The sequence below is a fragment of the Amblyomma mixtum genome, chromosome 4, assembly GCF_055824585.1.
Source record: "Amblyomma mixtum isolate Tamu chromosome 4, ASM5582458v1, whole genome shotgun sequence".
NCBI lineage: Eukaryota > Metazoa > Arthropoda > Arachnida > Ixodida > Ixodidae > Amblyomma > Amblyomma mixtum.
Genome location: NC_143015.1, coordinates 46,985,655 through 46,998,078, shown reverse-complemented (window position 1 = coordinate 46,998,078; position 12,424 = coordinate 46,985,655). Strand labels below are relative to the sequence as shown.

Sequence of the window (12,424 nt, the reverse complement as noted above, 5' to 3'; positions counted from 1 at the left end):
GTGTACTATACGACCCTATTATTTCTTTAGCTTAGGCACATTCGAACTCAGAACAAGGATGGTGTACTATACGACCCTATTATTTCTTTAGCTTAGACACATTCGAACTCAGAACAAGGATGGTGTACTGTGCGACCCTACTATTTCTTTAGCTTAGGCACATTCGAACTCAGAACAAGGATGGTGTGCCATGCGACCCTACTATTTCTTTTGCTTAGGCACATTCGAACTCAGAACAAGGATGGTGTACTATGCGACCCTACTATTTCTTTAGCTTAGGCACATTCGAACTCAGAACAAGGATGGTGTACTATACGACCCTACTATTTCTTTAGCTTAGGCACATTCGAACTCAGAACAAGGATGGTGTACTATACGACCCTATTATTTCTTTAGCTTAGGCACATTCGAACTCAGAACAAGGATGGTGTACTATACGACCCTATTATTTCTATAGCTTAGGCACATTAGAACTGAGAACAAGGATGGTGTACTATACGACCCTATTATTTCTTTAGCTTAGGCACATTCGAACTCAGAACAAGGATGGTGTACTATGCGACCCTACTATTTCTTTAGCTTAGGCACATACGAACTCAGAACAAGGATGGTGTACTATGCGACCCTACTATTTCTTTAGCTTAGGCACATTCGAACTCAGAACAAGGATGGTGTACTATACGACCCTACTATTTCTTTAGCTTAGGCACATTCGAACTCCGAACAAGGAGGGTGTACCATGCGACCCTACTATTTCTTTAGCTTAAGCACATTCGAACTCAGAACAAGGACGGTGTACTATGCGAGCTTACTATTTCTTTAGCTTAGGCACATTCGAACTCAGAACAAGGATGGTGTACCATGCGACCCTACTATTTCTTTACCTTAGGCACATTCGAACTCAGAACAAGGATGGTGTACTATGCGACCCTATTGTTTCTTTAGCTTAGGCACATTCGAACTCAGAACAAGGATGGTGTACTATGCGACCCTACTGTTTCTTTAGCTTAGGCACATTCGAACTCAGAACAAGGATGGTGTACTATGCGACCATACTATTTCTTTAGGTTAGGCACATTCGAACTCAGAACAAGGATGGTGTACTATACGACCCTATTATTTCTTTAGCTTAGACACATTCGAACTCAGAACAAGGATGGTGTACTGTGCGACCCTACTATTTCTTTAGCTTAGGCACATTCGAACTCAGAACAAGGATGGTGTGCCATGCGACCCTACTATTTCTTTTGCTTAGGCACATTCGAACTCAGAATAAGGACGGTGTACTATGCGACCTTACTATTTCTTTAGCTTAGGCACATTCGAAATCAGAACAAGGATGGTGTACCATGCGACCCTACTATTTCTTTACCTTAGGCACATTCGAACTCAGAACAAGGATGGTGTACTATGCGACCCTACTATTTCTTTAGCTAAGGCACATTCAAACTCAGAACAAGGATGCTGTACTATGCGACCCTACTATTTCTTTAGCTTATGCACATTCGAACTCAGAACAAGGATGGTGTACTATGCGACCCTACTATTTCTTTAGCTTAGGCACATTCGAACTCAGATCAAGGATGATGTACTATACGACCCTACTATTTCTTTAGCTTAGGCACATTCGAACTCAGAACAAGGATGGTGTACTATACGACCCTATTATTTCTTTAGCTTAGGCACATTCGAACTCAGAACAAGGATGGTGTACTATACGACCCTATTATTTCTATAGCTTAGGCACATTAGAACTCAGAACAAGGATGGTGCACTATACGACCCTATTATTTCTTTAGCTTAGGCACATTCGAACTCAGAACAAGGATGGTGTACTATGCGACCCTACTATTTCTTTAGCTTAGGCACATACGAACTCAGAACAAGGATGGTGTACTATGCGACCCTACTATTTCTTTAGCTTAGGCACATTCGAACTCAGAACAAGGATGGTGTACTATACGACCCTACTATTTCTTTAGCTTAGGCACATTCGAACTCCGAACAAGGAGGGTGTACCATGCGACCCTACTATTTCTTTAGCTTAAGCACATTCGAACTCAGAACAAGGACGGTGTACTATGCGAGCTTACTATTTCTTTAGCTTAGGCACATTCGAACTCAGAACAAGGATGGTGTACCATGCGACCCTACTATTTCTTTACCTTAGGCACATTCGAACTCAGAACAAGGATGGTGTACTATGCGACCCTATTATTTCTTTAGCTTAGGCACATTCGAACTCAGAACAAGGATGGTGTACTATGCGACCCTACTGTTTCTTTAGCTTAGGCACATTCGAACTCAGAACAAGGATGGTGTACTATGCGACCATACTATTTCTTTAGGTTAGGCACATTCGAACTCAGAACAAGGATGGTGTACTATACGACCCTATTATTTCGTTTGCTTGCATAGTATAGAAGGAGTGACAACGGAATTTTACGCACACCATTTAGAGAGCACTTTAAATAGGGAGTTAAGAAGAATGTTCCAATAATAGCTGCAGTGAGACCAGTGCGTAGAATCTGCTTCAATAGCCTAACCGATACTGCAGATGTCGGTTTAGTTTGCCTCATGTTGTGTGATCTCGAACGTCAATACGAAAAAGAGAGACGGCACAGGCCGAGTGCTCTGAAAGCCATTCTTCCTAGAGATTCAGAAAGAACTTAAAACGGTTGGATACCAGTAGGCAGAAAAATGAAACTGACAAGGGGTGCTTTAAACTTCTAATTTTGATAAAATTAGAGTCACGAGAGGTTATGCATGACCGATTCTATCTCCTCGCTACAAACCCTAACCTATGTAACGATTCCTCCTCTCATAGGAACCATTTCCGATGGCCATAGAACATCAGTGGTGTGCACTCAACATTAAAATTCTCGCGGTAATACGGCACGTTCGCCGTAATGAAGCACGTGGCGCCAGCGGTGCAAACTCGAAGCATTTGTCCAGATTTTCTGGTCTTGGTGTACTGGATTCATGCTGCTGTGAGCTGCAATTCACCTAGGGTAGCCACAGAATTATGTACAACGCATGTAAGCACCTGTACAAAATAAATTCGCGTCGATTTTGTCTGCATGTTTGACTGATGTTGACAAAAATGGGAGTAAGACGCACTTCATGCTCGATATATTGCGTGAAGAGCAGTGTGTCTGATAAAACTGTATTTCCTGGTTTATTACACTTGTTACATCCTTTCATATTACCTGCCACTGAGCACAACACTTGCCACGTAGTAGCGTAATTCAGCCAGTAAATTCATATTACCCTAATTTCCGTACAATAGACCACGGACTATATACGTTTGAAAGCTGAAATTTTGCATAAAGCGGACTGTGTATCTGTGCGGGCTATACATGATTTTATTTTTTCAAATCGTCTGCCAGAGCTGGAGAAAACTACCTGTGGCTATAAAAGAAAAAAAAACGTGCTACTAGTGGACGCCTACGAGATGTTATCGTGCTAAATAAATCAGCTCTAACATGCAATAAACAGCAATATCTTAACTTCGAAAATTAATATTTTAGCCGAAAATTTGCCCTGCGGACTATACACCGGGTGCGGACTATAGTTCCGAAATTACGGTATATGCTTTTTTGTGCTCGTACTATACAACCAGGAATCAAACAACAAAATTGTTTTTCTGTGTGGCTTAGCCCAGCAAACAAAAACCGCTTCAAAATGTCCCGATAATATTCAATTAGAGAGAGGCGATTGAACGTTGAGTTAGAAAAGAAGCACCTCAGTAAACAGAAGAAATGAATGAATCCTTTATTCCAAATGCGGGATAGCTCTCGGCTTTTGTTGGGGAAATGAGAGTGACGGCGGTGTATGTGCAAAGGCAACATGTACTAAGCCTGAAGCTTCAACGATGAAAAGCAAAAAGAACAAACAAAGAAACAGCGGAAATCTAAAAATCAGCGAAATTTCGTCCACCGCTTAGAACATCATGGCAGCGATTTGTTTATACCGGCTAAAATCTCTGGTTTTCAATAAAGTGTTTCCTCTTCCTCTCTCTCATTCCAGAGGACGGCGCCAAAAATGAGCTAGAACTGACGCCCGAGGCAAGCACGCGCTTTCACTCAAACGCCAATAAAATAGCACAACAGTGGCCGAAATGTTTTCGACAGTAAATTCAAACTTACTCCGTAATCTGAGCCCACGCCGCAAACGAACTTTTTAGATACAGGTTGTGTACAAAAGCTTCCGTAACAACTGAAAATTGTTAAGTGGAAACAGAGCACTAAGCATTAAGTTTTAACACAGAATATCTTATATTTGCATTTGCTTATGCGGCAATAAAACACTATGTGTGTGGGCAGAAAGACGTTGCACAAGTTGGCAACCACATCAACCAGGTCGTTTACTTTGCCTTGTTTCATCTCGGAAAATGACAGATGACGGACTGTGAGGCAAGCAGTCGTTTTCTTTTTAGTGTTTAAATTCATTCGTCCCGGAGTTGCCTTTCTTTTGACGATATTTTAATTAACACATTCACTCCCGAAACAACGTCTTTCTATCCTTAATTAGAACGATGTCTTTGTGTTTCCTTTTATGTGGTCCTGCCTCTATGGTGCAGTATATTTCATCAACATTCAACAGGGATCTCGATTCTCAATGGTTCCATCTTTTTTGACGAACATTGAGAGATACGTTCCTTGCTGAGAAATACGCTTGTTTAGGTTTACCTTGTCATCTTACACCACTTGTATCCGTGGGAGCAGTAAACTGGGAGGACGTCCACTCCGCATTCAAGGTGGCAGAACGCACCTAAGTAATGCATCTACTGGCAGCTTAATGTGGCTGCTACCTGCCGGTGGGCGGCGCTGTCATCACTGGCTGTACCGGCTGCATTTGGCGAACAGGCCTGCTGGCATTCCTTTAACTGACTTATTTGGCCCACAAAACTGCGCCTCTATTTTTGAAACAGAATGACTGAGACATTTGCAGTTATCTTGAGTTTGTGTCTGCTGTGTTCAGAGTTGTTAACTATGTGCGTGAATTTTCTCTACATTACGCACCTTTATAGTCACGTGTGGAGAGGAGCGAACGCATGGCCTGGGGCAGCGTCACGGCGGAATATGCGCGCTGGCGGTGATAGAATCCTTCGCATGGGGGCTAAACCCGGCCACGGCGGCCGCATATCGTAGGTGGCCAATCGCGAAAGGCGTCCGTGTGCTGTATGATGTCAGTGAACGTGAAGGATGTCCAGGTGTCCAAATTATTCCAGTGCCTACCACTACAGCACCTCTTTCTGCCACTCGTCTTTCACTCCAACCTTCCTTCCTTTTCTCACGCCGCGGTTTAGGTGTCCATCGATAAGTGTCAGTTAACTGCCGAGTCCTTCATTTCGTCTGAACCAATTTTCCTTCTGTAGCTACCGCTATCTGACGTAAGTGCAGTCATGACGTCATCCATCGGGGTGACGCGCAACCCGCTGTAAATATAGTCAGGGCGCAGGGTAATGCGTGGTGCGGTGCGTTGCGCTCTTTCGACACCAGCTGGGGATAAAAATATGTTAGCCTATGTTGCGAAAGGATGGGAATTTGGGTGACTTGAAGGCGATAAAATATGTTGTGTATAACCACAAGAATAAAGCGAAGAAGAAAGAACAGGTGGAAGGTCTCACTATGAACAACGCACGTAATTACGTGCACAAAATATTTGCGAAAAGCCTTGCGTTGCAGTCCACGGCGAAAGGACGGACAAAAAGGAGACATGGAACAAAATCGCTAGTCACAAAGCTATCACAGAGTTAAGGCATTTTTCTTCCCATACTGAAACTCCACGTCCAACATCAAAGAAGACTCATTACGCGCACATTGTTTAAATATATAAAATGCTTGTATATCACGTACGAGTAGTGGTGACGGCAGCCCGGCGTGCAGGAAAGCAACGAAAAGGGTTTCCAAACAAAAATCTAATAGATTGACTTGCGCCCACAAAGAACTGAATGACTCGGCGGTGGCGTAGAAACAAGCGTGCTCGGCGGTCGTCAAACAGTATGTCTGCCGCTCTCATCAGCACTCAATTTAAAGATGATAGCGAACTTTCGAGAAACGCGTGCAAAGTTACCACAACGTTCTGGAAGAACATAGAATCGCTTCCGCCTTGATGCGATCAATCGAGAAAAATCTGGCCGCTTCTAACATCACAAAAAAGCATTAAAAAGGCGTGCCAGCAGCATTGAAGAATGAACAAACTCCACGAAGATTCGCAGCAGTACGTTTTATTTACGTGCATTGCTCGTTTGCTACCGACATTGCTATAGAAATTGGGCGCGATGCACAGGGACGTTTAAGTTGCCCCCGGAATATATTTGAGTCAAACAATGCTACATCGTCAGGATGTGCATGAGGAGATTGACTGGCTGACTGCTTTTGAAACGGTCTGTGTATCGCCACTTCCTCTATAAGAAATGATAGTAATAAATTGAAAAACGGCTTACTTTTCCGCAATGGCTGTATGGTCTGGCATCAAAAAACGAAGGAACTCTCTCTACGCCGCGAATGGTTTTGTTCCCGCTAGTGGCTGAAGCTTTTTTTTTTTTCAGCTAAATACGATTCGGGTAAGAAGTTTTTAAGGGTTTCGGATAAGTTCGTCCTCATGTTCAGCGTCTTGTGTGGCTTCAGGCTCGGCGCGATTTCGGGACGATGTGCAGCCTAATTTCCTAAGGGCGGGAGTTTAAAGATGCTTGAAAAGGACTGTACAGTCTCAAACCAAGTTTCTTGAACCTTTATTGCGCAGTCAGCAGCCTCTGCTTCCAGCGCACCCATCGTGTTATCTCGTCACTTCTGATTGCCGCAATTCCAGGTGATTCATGGGGACGACTTGCAGATAGCGCCCGAGGTGCCATCTTCAGAGCATTAGCTGCGATCTTATCGCCGTTGTCTTGCACGGGCTCTGCGCAGGAGACTTGGTGCACACCATCCAAAAATACAGAGGGTCGTCCTTGCGGCCCCTCCGCCAAACTGAGGTGAAGGGTTGCCGAATGGAGAGCTGCGTAGTGTCTGACGATGCGACAGGGGGCATTAGCCATGGGGTTAACCCTCCCGGAGACCTCGACACGTGTCGCAAACACGAGAGCGCTTCAAGTGGCCGAAGTTGTAGACGCTCTTCACCTCAAGCCATAACCGTTGTGTCTCTGTGGAGTTGGCTCGTGGCATCTCCAGCTATAGTCATCTGGACCACGCTTCACCGGTATCGATCACAGTAACCTCCAAAAGACTTACGGTGAGTTTTAGTGGCAATGGCATCCCATACAACAAATTACTTGAGCCCCCCGACGCTAATCACGCTTGATTATGGCTTCAATCACAGTCATCTCAATTATTTCATTAGTTACTGGAGTCTTACGTATCAGACCCAACTATCTCCTCTAGAACACATACAAAATCAAGCTGTTCGATTCATTACAAGTAGTGACTATAATGCTAATTTCACTTCACTTTTCAATGGACTGCGGTTTTTCCGATTCATTTGCGAATCAAATTTAACTTCGAAATCACTACGTTTCATTTCCTCTTAAATAGCAATTTGCTTTATATTATAGGTGAAACTAACCTAAATAAACCCAATACCACACGGTTTTCTCTACACAACTTTCTACTACCAAAGGTACGTGCTAACAAGGTAAACAGACAATGCGATTTGTAATAGTTAACCACTGGAACAGCTTACCCGTCACAGTTAAATGCTCATGGTCTTTTACTTTACTTGATTGAGCGGTTCGTTACGTTTTTTCATTTGAACTTACGTCTCTTTTTTTTCTCGCTAACAACACTGCGGCTATTTCCTCGTTGGGCTATTATTTCTGTGTTTTTAAATGTTTTTCCTGCTGTTCTATTCATGTTTAGTATTTGTTATTGCGGTTATTTCTTCTTTGTTCGCTGTAATTCATTTTAATTTCATCCGTTTCTAACGTTTACTAAGTGCATCTACTTTCTCACAAGAGGTCTCACTACAGCTTCCCGCTTCGGGGCAACTTTCTGTAGTGCAAACTCTGATGCACTGTAGTTTTACCTGACAATAAACTCGAACTTGATAGCATATCAGTCTCTGGTGCGTAATATTGTCCTTCACATCAGATGTGCCAAGTGGGTTTTATGCGTTAGAATTTTTACCCTCACTTTTGTAAAATCTGTCCGTCTATGTGTGATGCCAGTGTCACTATCCCTGAGGCCTGCGCCCACCAGCGATCTATCTTTGCTCTCCACATCACCGAGAATCCGCCACACGCCACCAAACAACCCCCATCAAACCTCTGTATGGGCCTTACTCCCCACCCGTCCACATATCTCCTTCCTCCTGAAGACTGCACCGACGAGAAGCCAATGCATGACTGGAAAGAAAAAGCGGCAGCGAAATATAATTAAGTGAAGCAGGCGGGAAGGCGATGCGACGGGAAGACGAACAACTAATAGAGCAATGCAGATTTTTCCCATCAAATGGCATAGGCCGCTTATAGGCCTCGACTTATTTCCGAGTGCCGCTTCTTAATCCATCTGCGCAAGTTGCGTGAGCGCATTTGCGCTAGCGTTTCAGATAACTAGACGATCTCAGAGTACACCACACTCCCTTTTCTCAGTACATACCCTCAATCTTATCCTGAATTACTTGCTACCTTCTAATTAAAAATGAGCCGACACTGAGGCAGCGATCCAATATTAAGCGCTAACACACCTAACATAGGTTGCCGGTTGAAATCCCTGCCGCGAGCTAGACTAACTTAACTAGCAAGTTTAGGCTGCACGAAGCGCGAAATTGTATGCCACCACTCCGAACACTGTGCGGCAAATGGTTGAGCCACAACGTTCTTATGAAATTCGTAAAGATGTGAAATTGGAGGCACATATGCCGGCGGTTTTAATCCCTGCCACGAGCAAAGTTTTAACTTACCTAGTAAGTTTATTCTGCACGAGCCGCTGAATCGTATGACGCCATATTGAACATTCTGAGCAGACGGTTTTTTCACAAATTTTGCACGAACCTCGGTACTAAGTGGCCCGCATGTTAATATTTTTTTATGTAACAAGCTTGGTTACTATGGCAACCACTGCGTTACGATTTCTGTTATAACATATAACGCTGCTACCCGAGACATGAAAAGTAGAGCTCTAAACTCTAGAAGTGCAGCACAAATCATGAGGCTTCAGGCTTTGCTTGTTGCGGAGGGCGGTGACCTTGAGAGGCTGGAGAAGCATGTGGCTGCGGATATCTATCCCAGTCATTGTTAGAAATATCACTAGCTGAATAAAAATGCTTTCTTTTTTAACACTGGCGTAGTGCTGATCGCTTTAACGTGGGATGTCTCCCAAGCCTGATTAATGCACTAAATGATGGTGGCAACAGAAACATGCGTTTCTTCGGTGAAATGTCAGTGGCTTGCGGCTCGCTTCTGCCGCAGATTGTCATTCTTTATTTCAGCTCTTTCGGTGGTTATGGCGCATTTAGAAAGCGGACGACAAGCCACAATGGTCGCAATAGTTTTTTACAGAAAGTGTGTGTGCTGAAAAGGAGCAATGACATCAAGGGCACCCCTTCGCAAAAGAAAAAAGTAAAACGTGCATTATGAACATGACCGTCGGTTGGAATCCCAGTTAAAAATTGAGCCACTGGCCTCTGTATCACCGTTTCGAAATGCAAATTTATTATGCAGAGCTCAGCCGTTGTTAACGATTCCTCAGAGATTTTTCACCACCGCCTGATACCGAACGCCACGCTGGCCAAGTGCCGAGGGAATGTCCTGGAGCGCCCTTCAGCGGCAAATAATCTCAGTAGATTGCGAATTGACTGCCAAAAATGTGTATTTGTGGGATCGCTTTATCCCAGTTACAACTGCCAAAGAATCTTGCATATTCATACTCGTTTATTCCTCGGACAAGCAATGACTGGAATAACCTACCAGCATCACTAACAAGTATATCTGAAATTGAGAACTTTAAATCAGCATTACACAGTTTCTTGTCATAGCTAGTGCTCATATCATCATCATGGCGTTCATAGATGGTGTTCATATTCCCAATACGACTGTTTGTTTATTAGGAACTGCATTCCTTGTTTATTATTTGTTTTCCTTGCCATATTTTTCTGTATTTATTAACACCGTTACTGATGTCGTAGTTTACTCTTTGTACCTTTGTTCTTTTTCATTCTTTTTGTATGCTTACTTTCGTTTTTGTACTGGTTTTACAGAGATTGTGTATATTTTTTACTAATAGCTTTTTTGTGTAAATTGTGTATGCCTCTGCATCCGCCCCTCCCCTCTATAATGTACAATTGTACCCTGAGGGTACAATAAATAAATAAATAAATAAATAAATAAATAAATAAATAAATAAATAAATAAATAAATAAATAAATAAATAAATAAATAAATAAATAAATCTTTTTCCGAATGTTAATAACCTGCTTCGGCTTTTCTATCTACGGGGTCGCGAGGTGTGCCCTATTAGCTTTTCATGGCCGTCAACCATATGAAATACCACTGCCCCTGATCCTTAGGTGGAGGCGTCTGCCACTAATGCTAATGACAGATCGTAGAACGTAGGGGTACTATCTTAGGTGATAGACGTTTAGGTTTCTTAAAAAAACAACGATCTCCGCCGTCTTGTGACCTATTCAAGGGTTGGTTTTTCTGAAGTACCCGGTACAAAGGCATTAGTTTGGCTGACATCTGGGGAATAAACTTTGAGTAATATGTTGACATCCCCACATACGCTCTCAGGTCTGTTTGATTGCTTGGAAAAGGCGCTCTCTTCACTGCATCCACTTACTCTGCACACTGGCCGATGCCGGCCGTTCACACAGTGTGGCTTAAGTACCTCACAGAGTCTCGAAAAAACTAATTTCTCTTGCTTCAGTTGAATTCCATAACGCTGGAACCTTCCAAGAGCTGCTTCCACCCGAGAGAGGCATTTGTAGATCGAACCTCCCGCAATCAGGAAATCGTACATGTAGCAAGCTAACACTGTCGTGTCCTTGGCGCTTCTGGTCCTTAATGCACTTAAAAAGTGCAAAGAGCCCTCAAAATTTATGAGGCATGTGCACACACATGAAGAACCCTTAGGTGTGCGTTAATTGTAGCTTTTGGGAGTCTCTATGCACTTGAGTTTGCTCATACGCGGTGATCAGGTCGAACACAACCTTGTAGTCCCCACAAAGTTTCATCGTTTCATCTCCTTCGGAGCAGTCACCAGTGGTGTTGCCGAGTAACTCTGCAGCACTGGCTCCAAACTCCTCGTTCTTCCAATGGCCCAATCTTTGGATCAACAGGGTCGCCCAGCGTGTAAGAAACTGCTCTGGGTTTGCAAAATATGTGTCGGACTCCCTCTTTTAAATCTATTCGAGATTGATAGGCTTTTATTGAACCTACATCTGATGAGAACACGTCGTGGTGCTTCTGAAGAAAGTACGCAGTTTTCTGGTCCTCTTCTATTCTGAAGACGTTACTTCAGTTTAGTGTCAGCTGCACAAGCCAATCTCAGTCCAAGAGGCATGGTAGCGATTCTGGTACCATGACAACAAGCAACGTTTTCGTTGGGCCTCGTATTCCAAAATGATGTTTCCTTGACCTTTCTTTTGGAACTCTGCGCCTTCGTAAGTTTTTAGCTCCAGCGTGCATCTTAAAGCTCCGCTGTATCTTGTCGCGGCAGCTCCGCGCACACTTGCTCCTTCACGATGGATAACCGCTGCCGAGGCATCTATTTGGATAGCCAGAGGTACTTCACATACTTTTATGTTTTCTTTATAGGGATGCAGCGAGGGCTCGCTCTATTTTTTTTTTTTTTTGACGTGAAAAAGACAATTGGTCATGTTCATGCTCCACTCCCAGCACGCTCACGGCTTTGCCTCTTTTTTTCATGCATGCTCTTGCTAGGTATCCCACGTTCTTGCACCAGTGACATCTTGCATTACGATACGACACTTTCATGGGCTAGCATCATGCTTGTCCCCACCTTTATAGCAAGTTCCGTTCGTCAAAAGATTTGGCGGTATGCTCACCTTGAATCCTCAGCTTTTCTTGCAAATGGCGTTTACTCCCCTTTCTGCCGGCTCGCTGCTTTCAGACGGTCGTCAGCTTTTTGATTCTTTCTCCACGAGTCCCGTGATTTCTGCCAATTCACAAGCTAGCTGTCTTGAAGATCAGCTCTTTCTGGCTACTTTAACTGCGGGGTTGCGCAGCCACGCGACGAACCTCTCGCGCAATGCGCCATCGAGAAAATTCCCGAATGTTCACTTGACAGCAAAGTGTCGTACTTGCACGCGAAGCGTTTAAACTGGCTACATTTCCAGATGGCAAGGACAGTTGTACTTGAACCTCTATGCAATTACTGGGCTCACATGTGCTTAGCGTCCTTTGAGTATCTTCACTAGGTCCTGGAACGACTTGTCATCCGAATTGGCAGGAAAAGCAGTTCTT

General features: G+C 43.7%; 1 protein-coding gene across 4 annotated transcripts in view; it reads left to right on the top strand.

Moving 5' to 3' along the window:
• The first annotated feature begins 6,907 nt into the window (after nucleotides 1-6,907).
• The window catches only part of LOC149346426 (cytochrome P450 2J2-like), a 45,756-nt gene continuing 40,239 nt past the window's right edge, over nucleotides 6,908-12,424 (top strand). For all 4 annotated transcript variants that reach the window (XM_089586434.1, XM_089586432.1, XM_089586433.1 and 1 more), the window contains exon 1: nucleotides 6,908-7,236. The gene's annotated coding sequence lies outside the window, so the exon portion shown is untranslated. The remainder of the gene's footprint in view (nucleotides 7,237-12,424) is intronic.